Source organism: Malania oleifera, chromosome 10, assembly GCF_029873635.1.
Source record: "Malania oleifera isolate guangnan ecotype guangnan chromosome 10, ASM2987363v1, whole genome shotgun sequence".
NCBI classification, from domain to species: domain Eukaryota; kingdom Viridiplantae; phylum Streptophyta; class Magnoliopsida; order Santalales; family Ximeniaceae; genus Malania; species Malania oleifera.
Genome location: NC_080426.1, coordinates 85409289 through 85422946, shown reverse-complemented (window position 1 = coordinate 85422946; position 13658 = coordinate 85409289).

Sequence of the window (13658 nt, the reverse complement as noted above, 5' to 3'; positions counted from 1 at the left end):
ATACTTTTATAAATCTTTTATGTAGTGAAAATAATTTAGTTTGTAATTCCTTGTAAGAAGGCAAACTATCACATGACTCATCACAAGACACATTTTGAGATTCTTTTGAAGAGTAATAAGAATTTACCTCTTCATCATTTGCCATGAAGCATATATTTGCCATCTCTTGTTCACTTGATTCGGTTTCAGTTTCGCTGGAGCTTGAATCGTCCCAAGTAGCTTTCATTGCTTCCTTCTTTTTCTTCTTGTCCTTCTTGAACGATGGACACTCCAGTTAAATATGTCCTGACTTTTTGCAGTGATAACAAATTGGTAATTCATTCTTACCTTTATTTTCTTTCCTACTTTTATCTCCTTTTTCAGTTTTCTTTTTGTAGAATTTTCTAGGAAACCTTTTATTTCTTCTATAGAATTTTCCTAGTCTCTTAGTAATGAATGTCAATTCATCATGATCTAGGTCACTTGTTTCGCTTTCTTCTTCATTAGAGCTATGGTTAGATGCCTTTAGAGCTATGGATTTTTTATGCTTTGGTTCAGGGTTTCTTTCTTTCAGTGTCATTTCATATGTAAGAAGTGAACCTATAAGTTCATCCGAAGACGTAGTCTTAAGGTTTCTACCTTCTGTGATAGCTGTGGCCTTTGGTTCCCAAATAGAGGGTAGACCTCTTAGAATTTTCCTAATCATTTCATATGTAGTATAGGTTTTTCCTAAGGCACTTAAAGAGTTTATTATGTGGGTAAATCTGGTATACATGCTTGATATTGTTTCTTTAGAATTCATTTTGAAGGCTTCATATTCACTTGTTAGTGTATCTATCCTATTGTCTCTAACATCGACGGTTCCTTCATAAGTTACTTCTAACTTATCCCAAATTTCCTTAGCTGTTTTGCAAGCCATGACTCAATTAAACTCATTAGCATCTAATGCACAATATAACGCATTTATAACACTTGCATTTATCTAAAGCAATTTATAGTCTAAGTCTGTCATGTCTTTCTTTTCTTTTGGAATGTGTTTTCCATCAACTAACTTAGTGGGAATAAGAGTTCCATCCATAACAACTTCCCAAGCTTTCCAATCCATGTGTTGGAGATATATTTCCATTCTCTTTTTTCAAAATAGTGTAATTGTGTCCACAAAAGATTGGTGGACGGGTTGAGAATTGTCCTTCACCAAAGGGTGCTACTCCAATGTTTGCCATTAGATCTTTTTATAGTTTCTTGTTAGGAATTTCTATAACTAGGCTCTGATAGCAATTGAAATGAGGAATAGCTTCCCAAGAGGGGGGGTGAATTGGATTCTTTTTAAATTTTAATGATTTTTAAGCTATTGATTTTAATTACCTAGAAAACAAGATATATAAACGATAACTACACTTAAAAATACTGAAATTTAAATTCACAAGTCAATTAATGAAATCAACGTAATTCAATCACTCAACCAAAAATATTATAGCTTTAGTTGATTTTTCTGTAAACTCTTAGTATGCACTTTTACTTGATCCAGATTTCCGCAGATTAACAAATGTACTCTCTTTTTGGGTTTCTGCAAATGATTAATCAAAACGTACTTTCTAAATATCAAGTACCTTTGTTTCTTTCTCACTTAAGAATCTGCAACCAGCACATTTAAATCATACCACAATAGCAAGTAAATAATATAAAGTAAAGCACAGAGAAAGACACAAGATTTTTATAAGGTTCGGCTTCAACATAGCCTACGTCCTCACGTTTGGAAAAACACCAAAGGATTCCACTATATCTGTTCCGTTACCTAGTGGAACAATACCAATTTACAACCACTCCTTCTGTCAGGCTAGAGCCCGCCTCTCTAAACAATAACCCCTTGTTTGGTCCAACGATTCAACAACTCTGAATCGTTTAAGAATGATGATAAAGAAATTTGTGTACAAAAGAGAACTCTCACAATAGAGTAGATTAGTACAATGATTAGCTCACTTATACTCCAAAGTAATTCAAATATAAGAAATTTGAAGCTCAACACTTAGTATGAATTACCAAATGATTTTTCAAAGAAAATGAAAGATTCTGATTTTTTAAAGCTTTGCTTCAAAAATATAAATCAATATCAGATCAGAAAGTTTAAGCACAAGAAAATTTTAGATCCTTTGAGAAATTTGAATATTTAAAAATTACTTGATCTAAAAACCTTTGAAAAGTAGCTTGATCTAAAAAACTTGAAGGTTGCTTGATCTTAAACTTTGAAGTTTGCTGGATCTGAAACTTTGAAGATTTCTGGATCTGAAACTTTTGAAGATTTTTGGATCTGAAACTTTTGAAGATTTATGGATCTGAAACTTTTGAGAATTGCTTAATTTCAAAAACCTTTCAATATTGCCTTTATGATCATTATTTTAAAGCTTTGAAGCTTTTGGCTATTTATAGATGTTTTTAGAAGCCATCCATTACTCCCAAAGATTCCTAAAATTCATTTCCAAATATTTTGAAATAAATATGTTTAAAAACATGGTTTAAAAAATATTCCCTTCTTAAGCCCTTTTTATTTATTAAAAAAAATACTTTTTAGAGTATATATGTTAAAAATATATATATTTTTGATTTTCTATGAGTTTCAAACCACTTTATATTTGAGTTTAACCTTTGAAGTACTAACATTAAAAACATCCTAAAATATAATTCTTTTACCTTCAATCTTGTTCTTCCATCATCTTTGTTGTTTCAATCTTTTATTTGAGCTTTTCACCAGTATAATTTTATTCCTCATGCTCTTTGTAATCCATAAGCTTTTCTTTGTGTTCTTCAAGGATTCTTTGTAATCCATAAACTATACTTGTGTTCTTCAAGGATTCTTTGTAATCCATAGGCTTCTTTATGCACTTGGGCTTTGTCACTTTCTTGAAAAAGTTTTACTTGAAACATATTAAACATATCATTGATTTGTTATCATCAAAATAAGAATTGTAAGCCTTATTAGGCCAACAAATACATATTGTGATACAAATATTGTCGTGATTGCACTCTCACGCACTAATTACACCGATGGTAAATCTATATAAGAGTTTATATATTAATCCACATTGAGCTTACATATTATATCATTTGTGGTGTATGTGATTGATTATAACTGGGTACATATTTTCTTTACAAGAAAGCACTGTCATTGTACCATTTGATTGTATTTCAATACTGTTGTATTTCCAGGCATGGGCCTGAAGAGGGAGACTAGCCCTTTGAAATAGTTCCAGATTGGCTTAGACCCGATTAGGAAAGTTAGGTGCGCCGTCTTGTTAAGGCGTGTAGGTTGAAGTTAGTCCTGCTAATTGACCCAATTGTAAAGGTTGAGGTTAGCCTATGTGCTAATTGACCTAGTTGTAATCGGTGCCGCTCCAACCTTAAGTGAGCCTTTAGTGGAATCCTCGGGTTTGGGAGCTAGAGGTGGGGACGTAGGCACAATTGGCCGAACCACGATAACATATCATGTGTTTGTTTATATTTCTGCACTCTATATTTACCACATGTGCATGTTATGGTGTGAATCATGCGTAAGATTTAAATTTCCGTATATTATATCTACGTGCGCATTTGGGATTGTATAAAAAGACCCTAGGTAGCTAAATCAGATTGATTCCTGATTTAACCTAGGAGAAAAGTTTAAAATTCCAATTCACCCCCCCTCTTGGGAATACACCAATTCTAACAATATGAAAATATTGAAATATAATTGAGGATATGCTAATGCCGCATAATAATTGTGGGTAGGTGGTATTCCTTTCCTACTGATGTCGTTGGGGAGGTATGTTTAGTAGGGAGATTGTGTGTGTGAAATTCCTACTGATGTCATTGGGGAGGTATGCTCAGTAAGGAAATTGTGTGTGTGAAACTCCTACTGATGCCGCTGGGGAGGTATGCTCAGTATGGAGATTGTGTGTGTGAAATTCCTACTAATGCCATTGGGGAGGTATGCTCAGTATGAAAATTGTGTGTGAAATTCCTACTAATTCCGTTGGGGAGGTATGCTCAGTATGGAGATTGTGTGTGTGAAATTCATACTGATATCGTTTGGGAGGTATGCTCAGTATGGAAATTGTGTGCATGAAATTCCTACTGATGTCGTTGGTGAGGTATGCTCAATATAGAAATTGTGTTGTGAAGTTCCTACTAATGTCGTTGGGGAGGTATGCTCAGTATGGAAATCGTGAATGTATTGAGAATTGGAATTATGTGATCTATTATATTATATAAAGTACATAAATGTGAATTTATGTATACATAGATATGTAATGAGTTAAAATGGGAAATGATTATGAGAAATGAAAGAGTGTGTGTTTTATAAAATAAATAATTGAGGCAAAGTGAAACTCTCCGCCTGAGGGCTTATTGAGTAAGGTGAGTGCCCTAATAGGTATCAGATGTGGTCATTCCTGGCAGGCTAACGTGTTAGGGCAGAGGGAAGCTACCTGTATGGGCAGGTAATCTTCCCTATTCTCAAGAACTTCACTGGTAAACTTGTGTTGGGAATGGATAAACTTGAGAAATGGTTTTTAAGCTTATAAAAGCTTGTGTTGTATATCTATATGATTATGAGAATGTGTATATCAGCGTATTTTCTCATATGAAATGATGATTTGAAAAGTAAAGTGTATTATAATTGAACTCTTATAGCCACACACTGTAAATAATTTATTCTTTCATAGTGAGATGTCCTCACCCAATTATCTAAATTTTTCAGGGAACAGAGATAGGCCAGGTGATAGAGGTCCGAACCATAGGGAGCTGGGACCCACACAAGGTGAGTTTTGGACTAGGGGAGGTGTAATTCATGTAGAGTTGAGTTGTTTTGAGTATGAAATGGTGATGTATTTGTATATGTATGTTGATACTCTGGGCATTGTATTCTAGTTGTTAAGTATGTATATACTGTCTTCCGCTGTTAGGTTGTATAATGAAATAACTTTTAACCCAGTGCCCAATGCGGGTCGGGTCATATGAATGGTAATATGGTGGTTGACGTGGCCGATTTATGGATGTTATTGATGATGAGTGATTATTTATTTATTATTAAAAAAATTTGTATGAAAATTGGGGCGTCACAGTTTGGTATCAGAGCCAAGTTGCTAGGTTTTGTAGACTTTAGTAGAAAGCAGAATACAATACCAGAGTATAGGAGTGGATTTTGAGGAAAATAGGTGATGGGTAAATTGAAATATGAGTTAGTGATTGTTAAAGGATGAGGTGAAAATTGAGGATTCTATTTTGCGGCCTAGAGGTAGGAGTACTGAGGTTGTTTATGTGTTTTTGCTGGGGTGACAATTTCAGGAAAACCCTGGATACTATCGCTGGGTCTTATTTCTTAATGGTAGGGCTAAATATTAAATGGGCATTAAGGATGTGGATAGAAGAGTAATTTATGAGTTATAGCAGTATATGGGTTGTGTGACAGTAATTGTATGTTGAGATTAGTTGCTCCCTTTGTAGGATAGATCTGGGGCACAGTAACACTAATGCGGGAGGTGATGGAGTAGGACCTTCTAGTATAGGTGGTGCAGACCCTGATGCGTTGTTACGTAGCGTCACTAAGCAGGTGATGGCTGAGAAGGCTAGGAGCCCAGGGGAGCGGAGCTGCACAATCGAGTAGTTCACGCGTATGCGACCCCCGTCTGTTGCTAGAAGAGCGGACCCCTTGGTAGCAAAGAACTAGGTTCAAGACATAGAGGACATACTGGTAGTCCTCTCATGTACGAATGAGCAGAAGGTGTTATTTGCTACATTTAAATTGACCGGGGAAGTAAAGCGCTGGTGGAGGTCAATGAGATTACTTAAGGAGCAGAGGTCTGACCGTGCAGCGATGATGTGGAGTCGCTTTAGGGAGATTTTATTTGATCAGTACTTTCCCCCTATGGTCAAGAGCGCAAAGGCATCGGAGTTTCTGTATCTGACACAGGGGTCTATGACGGTGCAGCAGTACGCAATGAGGTTTGTTGAGCTATCCCAATTTGCCCTATATATGGTGCTAGATGATGAGAGGAAGGTAAGGAAGTTTAAGGAGGGCCTGAGACAGAATCTGTATGAGTAGGTAGTAGGCTTCTGAGCTCAAACCTTTTCAGAGATAGTGGACAGGGCTACGGTGATTGAGAGCAGCATACAGAGAGGAGCAGCAGCATAGAGCTAGAGGAAAAGTCCCACGCCTTCTAATTTTCAAGCAGGGTCCAATCGAAGGCCGTGGAGAAGATATGATAGCAGAGGAGGACGATGACAGGGAGGAGGAGATCGAGAAGTACAGGGGAAACAAATGCTCCCTCCTTGTCCTAGATGTTTGAGGAGGCACCCAAAAGAGTGCAGAGCGAGGGAGATTGTTTGCTATCAATGCCACCATCCTAGGCATATCGTGAGAAACTGTCAGGCGCCACTAGCAGTAGCGACTACTCCTCAACTATATAAAGGAGGCTACCAGGCACCTCGAGGTGGACAGTGAAGGAATAGTACTCTAGCGCGAGTTTATGCACTAACGCCGAGAGATGCTGAGGCTGCAGGAGATATGGTGATAGGTACAGTTTTAATACTGTCATTTAAAACTACTGTCTTGTTTAATTCTTGGGAGACTCATTCTTTTATCGCCCAAGAATATATGAAGTTGTGTGGGTTTAAACCCCAGTAGTTAGATATTAGTTTGTTTGTTTCTACGTCGATTGGGGCTGTAGGGATATGTAGAAAGGTACTCAGGGACTATCCAGTGGGTATTCAGGGGAGGTCTTTGTCAACTAATTTGGTGGTTTTAGATATGCATGGGTTTGAGGTCATCTTGGGAATGGACTGGCTAGCTGCCCACTATGCTAGCATTGATTGTCATAAGAGAGATGTAGTGTTCAAACCTCTAGAAGGACAGGAGTACAGATTTGTGGGATCACCTGTACACACCCCACCTCAGTTACTATCTGGTATTCAGGCACGTAAATTACTATCAGAAGGCTGTTAGGGATATTTAGCCTGTGTGAAGGCAATATCAGAAAGGGAACTAAGGGTGGAGGATATCTTAGTGGTCAGGGATTTTCCTGATGTATTCCTCGAGGATTTTCCAGGACTACCTCTTGATCGTGAGGTAGAGTTTGTTATTGATCTGGTTCCAGGGACAGCGCCGATTTTGAAGGCGCCATATAGAATGGCACCGACAGAGCTGAAAGAATTGAAAGAGCAATTGCAGGAACTATTAGATAAGGGGTTTATTCGGCCCAGTGTGTCACCTTGGGGAGCATCGATTTTATTTGTAAGGAATAAGGATGGGTTAATAAGGTTATGCATCGACTACAGGGAAATAAACAAAGTAACTATCAAGAATAAATACCCGCCCCCACGTATCGATGATTTTTTTGACCAATTATAGGGGACACAGATCTTTTTGAAGATAGATTTACGCTTTGGGTATCATCAGGTGAAAGTTAGGGTGGAAGATGTTCCGAAGATGGCATTCAGAGCACGGTATGGACACTATGAATTTCTAGTTATGTCATTTGGTTTGAATAATGCAGTATTTATGGATTTAATGAATAGGGTTTTTCACCATTATTTGGATCAGTTTGTGGTAGTATTTATTGATGATATACTAGTGTATTCGAAAATCCCAGAGGAGCATAAGGAGCATTTGAGTATAGTGCTGCAGGTGTTGTGAGAGAAGAAGTTATATGCGAAGCTTAAGAAGTGCAAGTTCTGGTTGGAACAGGTTACCTTCCTTGGACACGTTATATCCAGGGGTGGTATTTCTATTGATCCAAGTAAGATTGAGGTGGTAGTACACTGGGTACGACCAAAGAATGTGCACGAGATCAGGAGTTTCCTAGGATTGGCTGGGTACTACCGCAGGTTTGTTGAGGGCTTCTCTAGATTGTCGGGTCCACTTACTAGATTGATGAGGAAGGGAGTGAAGTTTGAGTGGTCTGAAGAATGTGAACAGAGCTTCCAGGAATTGAAGCAGTGACTCATCACTGCGCCTATGTTGACGATTCCTTTAGGAGAAGAGGGTTTGTGATTTACAGTGATGCGTCCCATAAAGGGCTTGGATGCGTGTTGATGCAGCAAGGGAGAGTGATAGCCTATGCCTCACGACAGTCAAAATAATATGACAAAAATTACCCTACCCATGATCTAGAGTTGGCAGCGGTTGTTTATGCACTGAATATTTGGAGGCATTATCTATATGGGGGTAGGTGTGAGATATTTACTAACCATAAGAGTTTAAAGTATTTCTTCACGCAGAAGGAATTAAACATGAGGCAGAGGAGATGGCTGGAGCTAATAAAGGATTACGAATGCACTATCAGCTACCACCCAGGAAAGGCTATTGTGGTCACTAATGCTTTGAGTCGGAAATCAGTGGGTTCATCTATGTTTGCAGTGGAGATTTAGTATCCGATCCAGATGGATCTAGAGAGGCTCAGTGTGGAGCTAGTAGAGGGCAATCACCAGGCGTTTATTGCTGACTTGGTTTTGTAGCTAACTTTACAAAAAAGGAATAAAGCAGCCCAGAAAAATGATGCAGAACTAGTAGAGCTTATGGAGAAGGCACAGGATGGCCAGGAAACAGAGTTCAGCATCTCAAGTGATGGAGCCTTGTGGTTCTGTACTAGGTTATGCATTCCTGCCGATCTTGAGATCAAGAAGGTCATTTTGGAGGAAGCATAGGGCAATCACCAGATGTTTATTGTTGACTTGGTTTTGTAGCCGACTCTACAGGAGAGGATTAAAGCAGCCCCGAAAAATGATGTAGAACTAGTAGATATTATGGGGAAGGTACAGGATGGCCAGGAAATAGAGTTCAGCATCTCAAATAATGGAGCCTTGTGGTTCCGTACCAGGTTATGCGTTCCTGCCAATCCTGAGATCAAGAAGGTCATTCTGGAGGAAGCACATCAGTCCCTATATACTGTACATCTAGGTAGCACTAAAATATACAGGGATCTTCAAGGGTCTTTCTAGTGGAGCAACATGAAGAGGGAGATAGCTCAGTTTGTGGATCAGTGTTTGACGTGCCAACAAATGAAGGCTAAGCATCAGAGACTGGCGGGATCATTGTAGCCACTCCACATTCCTGAGTGGAAGTGGGAGCATATCGTGATGGATTTCGTTACAGGATTTCTGCCGGCATTGCATGGACAGGACGCTATTTGGGTAGTGGTGGATTGATTAACAAAGACTGCCCACTTTGTGCCGATCAGAGTTAGCTACTCCATGGACAGATTGGCTGAGTTATATATCTAGGAGATAGTTAGGCTCCATGGTGTCCCAGTGTCCGTAGTTTTATACAAAGACCCACGGTTCACATCTCATTTTTGGAAGAGTCTGCAAGGGGCCATGGATTCTCAGTTGTCGTTCAGCACAGCTTTTCATCCTCAAACAAATGGACAGACGGAAAGGACCATACAGATTCTGGAGGATATGCTGCGAGCATGTGTGTTGGACTTTGGAGGTCGTTGGATGCAGTATTTGCCACTGGTTGAGCTTGCAAATAACAATAGCTACCAGGCTAGCATTGGGATGGCACCTTATGAGGCGCTGTATGGCAGGAGGTGTCGATCCCCATTGTACTGGGATGAGATCAGGGAGAGATAGATATTGGGGCTAGAGCTGATACAGCAAACTCAGGATAAAGTGAGACTCTTTAGAGACAGGATTAGAATAGCACAAAGCTGGCAGAAGAGTTATGCAGACACTCGCTAGCGAGAATTGGAGTTTGACACAAAAGATCACGTATTCTTGAAAGTGGCACCGATGAAAAGAGTTATGAGGTTTGCGAGGAAGGGTAAGTTGAGCCCTAGGTATATTGGACCATTTGAAATTCCTGAAAGAGTGGGTCCAGTTGCCTATCATTTGGCATTACCACCGGTCCTATCTAGGATCCATGATGTATTCCACATTTCTATGCTGAGGAAATACATCTCAGACCCCTCCCACGTGATCAGTTATGAAGCACTGGAGTTGGGTGATACTCTAGCTTATGAGGAAATGCGAGTGCAAATTCTTGACTGGAAGGAACAAAAACTACGCACGAAGAAGATTCCACTGGTAAAAGTTTTGTGGTACATTCATGCAGTTGAGGAGGCTTCTTGGGAGCTAGAGGATCAGATGCGTCAGAGACATCCACATTTATTTGGTGGAATTTGGAGTTGAGCTAGTTAAAGTGAAAAGGAATAATATTGTATATTTTTATTTGTATAGTGTAATATAGGATAGGTAGAGTTTTTAGGTTTGAAATATGAATGGCTTTGGAAGAATTTTGAAAAAATTGTAATCTCCCAGAACCCTCGTTGTAACCACGGTATTCTTCCGCCATAAGTGAGGGTAATTAATAAAATTGGAAGTATTTTCGTTAAGAATGGGAAGCAGGGGAATGACAAATTTCGAGGACGAAAGTTTTATAAGGAGGGGAGAATGTAATAACCCCAAAAAGGGATATAGAAGATTAGTGGAGTGATTCCCAAAAAAATTAATTAATTAATTAATTAATCGAAATTATAAAAAAAAAGAAAAAGAAAAAAAATAATAATTAAAATTTATTTTTATTTTTATTAATAAAATATATTATTATTAATATTAATTAAAGATATTATTATTATTATTATTATTATTATTATTATTATTATTATTATCCTAAACCTTCGGGAGGATACCAAACAACAACAAAAAAAAAAAAGAAAAAGAAAGAGATGCAGAAAGGCATCTCTACACAGCCCCCCCCCCCCCCCACTGGTTTACTCTCTCTCTCTCTCCTCTCGTTCTCTCTCCCTCTCTTCTCAGTTATGTGGCGGATTCTCACCCAATCGAGAATCAGAAGATACCGGAGCGGATCGGTGGTAGGAGCGGCGTAGACGTATCTCCTGGGGTAAACCAATTTCTCCTGTTTTTTTAATTTCTTGCAAATTATAAGCCTAATTTCTGAACAGATACCACCATAAGAATCTAGGGATAATTCTCTACAAGTCTAGCGGGACGGAATTCTCATGGGGTCGTCGTGGGCAAAACCCCAAATTTGGGGTACGGGGGTTATTAAGGGGCTTATTTTTAATTAATTAGGATTAATTTATATATAAGAAAATGTTGAGCATCTGGAGTTGAAGTAGAATTTTTGAAATTTAGGGCTTGGGTGAGTGCTGCGGGTGTAATTTTGGAACCTGCAGGCAAAATTCAGAAAATTAAGTGTGAGTGTCAAATATTGGTTTAAATGTTAATTTGGAGCATATGGGGCCTAGGGCCTTCTAAATAGGTATTATTTTGGAGAAATGAATTAATTAATCTAGGAAAAATGCAAATTGCAGGATTTGAGTTTCGGGCGCCAAGGGCGTAGGATTTGGGGTTTTAACGAGACTCTTAGTAAGCCAAGTAAGGGGAATAAATTATAGTAGTATTTTTAGAATTACCGTTTGAAATAATATATGAAAATGAGCATATTGTATTTTGCCTGAAAATTGTTATGATATAAATATCAGATAAATTGTGTGGCATTTGAGAAATATTAATTTGTGATTCTTTGGAGTCTGAAATTAATATATTATGAATATTAGATGAAAACTGTGTGACACATGTCATGTGTTGAAAAATGTAAAATATAACGATGGGTATTTTCTGAGAAAATATTGAAACGAGAATGATTGATGTGATTAGTGAATAATAATGAAATGTGGTATTTATATGTGAGTGGAAATTATTTGCATGAGAAATGAGTTTGTACAAATTATTGATATGAGTATTTTGGGAAAACGTGAAAATACGTGAAATATAATATATATATTATTATGAAATGATGAAATGTGCCCAAAATATGATGAGAACATTTATGTTAAAATGAATTAAGATATACTGATATGAGATTAATGATGTATATTGATATGAAAATACTGAAATATAATTGAGGATGTGCCAATACTGCATAATAATTGCAGGTGTGTGGTATTCTTTTCTTATAAATGTCGTTGGGGAGGTATGCTCAGTAGAGAGATTGTGTGTGTGAAATTCCTACTGATGCCATCAGGGAGGTATGCTCAGTATGGAGATTGTGTGTGTGAAATTCCTACTGATGTCGTTGGGGGGTATGCTCAGTATGGAAATTGTGTGTGTGAAATTCCTATTGATGCCATTGGGGAGGCACGATCAGTACGGAGATTGTGTGTGTAAAATTCCTACTGATGTCATTGGGGAGGTATGCTCAGTATGGAAATTGTGTGCGTGAAATTCCTACAGATGCCATTGGGGAGGTATGCTCAGTATGGAAATTGTTTTTTGAAGTTCCTATTGATGCCGTTGAAGAGGTATGCTCAGTATGGAAATCGTGACTGTGTTGAGAATTGAAATTATGTGATCTATTGTATTATGTAAAGTACATAAATATGAATTTATGTATACATAGATATGTAATGAATTAGAATGGGAAGTGATTATGAGAAATGAAAGAGTGTGTGTTTTATAAAATAAATAATTGAGGTGAAGTGAAACTCTCCTCCTGAGGGCTTATTGAGTAAGGTGAGTGCCCTGATAGGTATCAGATGTGGTCATTCCTGGCAGCATAATGTGTTAGGGCAGCGGGAAGCTACCTGTATGGGCAGGTAATCTTCCCTATTCTCAAGAACTTCACTGGTAAACTTGTGTTGGGAATGAATAAACTTGAGAAATGGTTTTTAAGCTTATAAAAGCTTGTGTTGTATATCTATATGATAATGAGAATGTGTATATCAGCGTATTTTCTCATATGAAATGATGATTTGAAAAGTAAAGTGTATTATAATTGAACTCTTATAGCCACACACTGTAAATAATTTATTCTTTCTTACTGAGATGTGTCTCACCCAATTATCTAAATTTTTCAGGGAATAGGGATAGACCAGGTGATAGAGCTCCGGGACCATAGGGAGCTGGGACCCTGACACACAAGGTGAGTTTTGGACTAGGAGAGGTCTAATTCCCGTAGAGTTGAGTTGTTTTGAGTATGGGATGGCGATGTATTTGTATATCTTGATACTCTGGGTATTGTATTCTGATTGTTAAGTATGTATATACTGTCTTCCGCTGTTAGGTTTTATAATGAAATAACTTTTAACCTGGTACCCAATGCGGGTCAGGTCATATGAATGGTAATATGGTGGTTGACGTGGCCAATTTATGGATGTTATAGATGACGAGTGATTATTTATTTATTATTAAAAAATATTTGTACGAAAATCAGGGTGTCACAATACAATATAATGCTTCTCCGATAAGCAGATATGTACCAATACATATCAATCAATGCACATGAAAAATATAGGCACTATAAGCTCTGTGCAAAGTGTTCAACTACACTCTAACACATGTCAATATACAATAACCACAAAGAGTGTACAATTAATCTATCTTTAAAACCAAGTATTAATATTGATAAATCATAACAAGGGTTTCAAAGATTTGCAACAAAAGTGTTCAAAATATCTCACAAATGATTTTCTCCAAAAAAATATTGCTAAAGAGATTTTTGAAAAGTTTGCTTGGAAAAATATATTCAAACAATAGAAAAAAAAAAAATACAAACCAAGTGAGTCTTGCAATGGTGATGCAAAGACCCACTAGCTACAAGGTTTTCCCACACAAAGAATATTAGTTAAATCGGGGGAAAAACCTTAGCTAAAACTCTCCAATAAAATCAACAATCAATCTATATT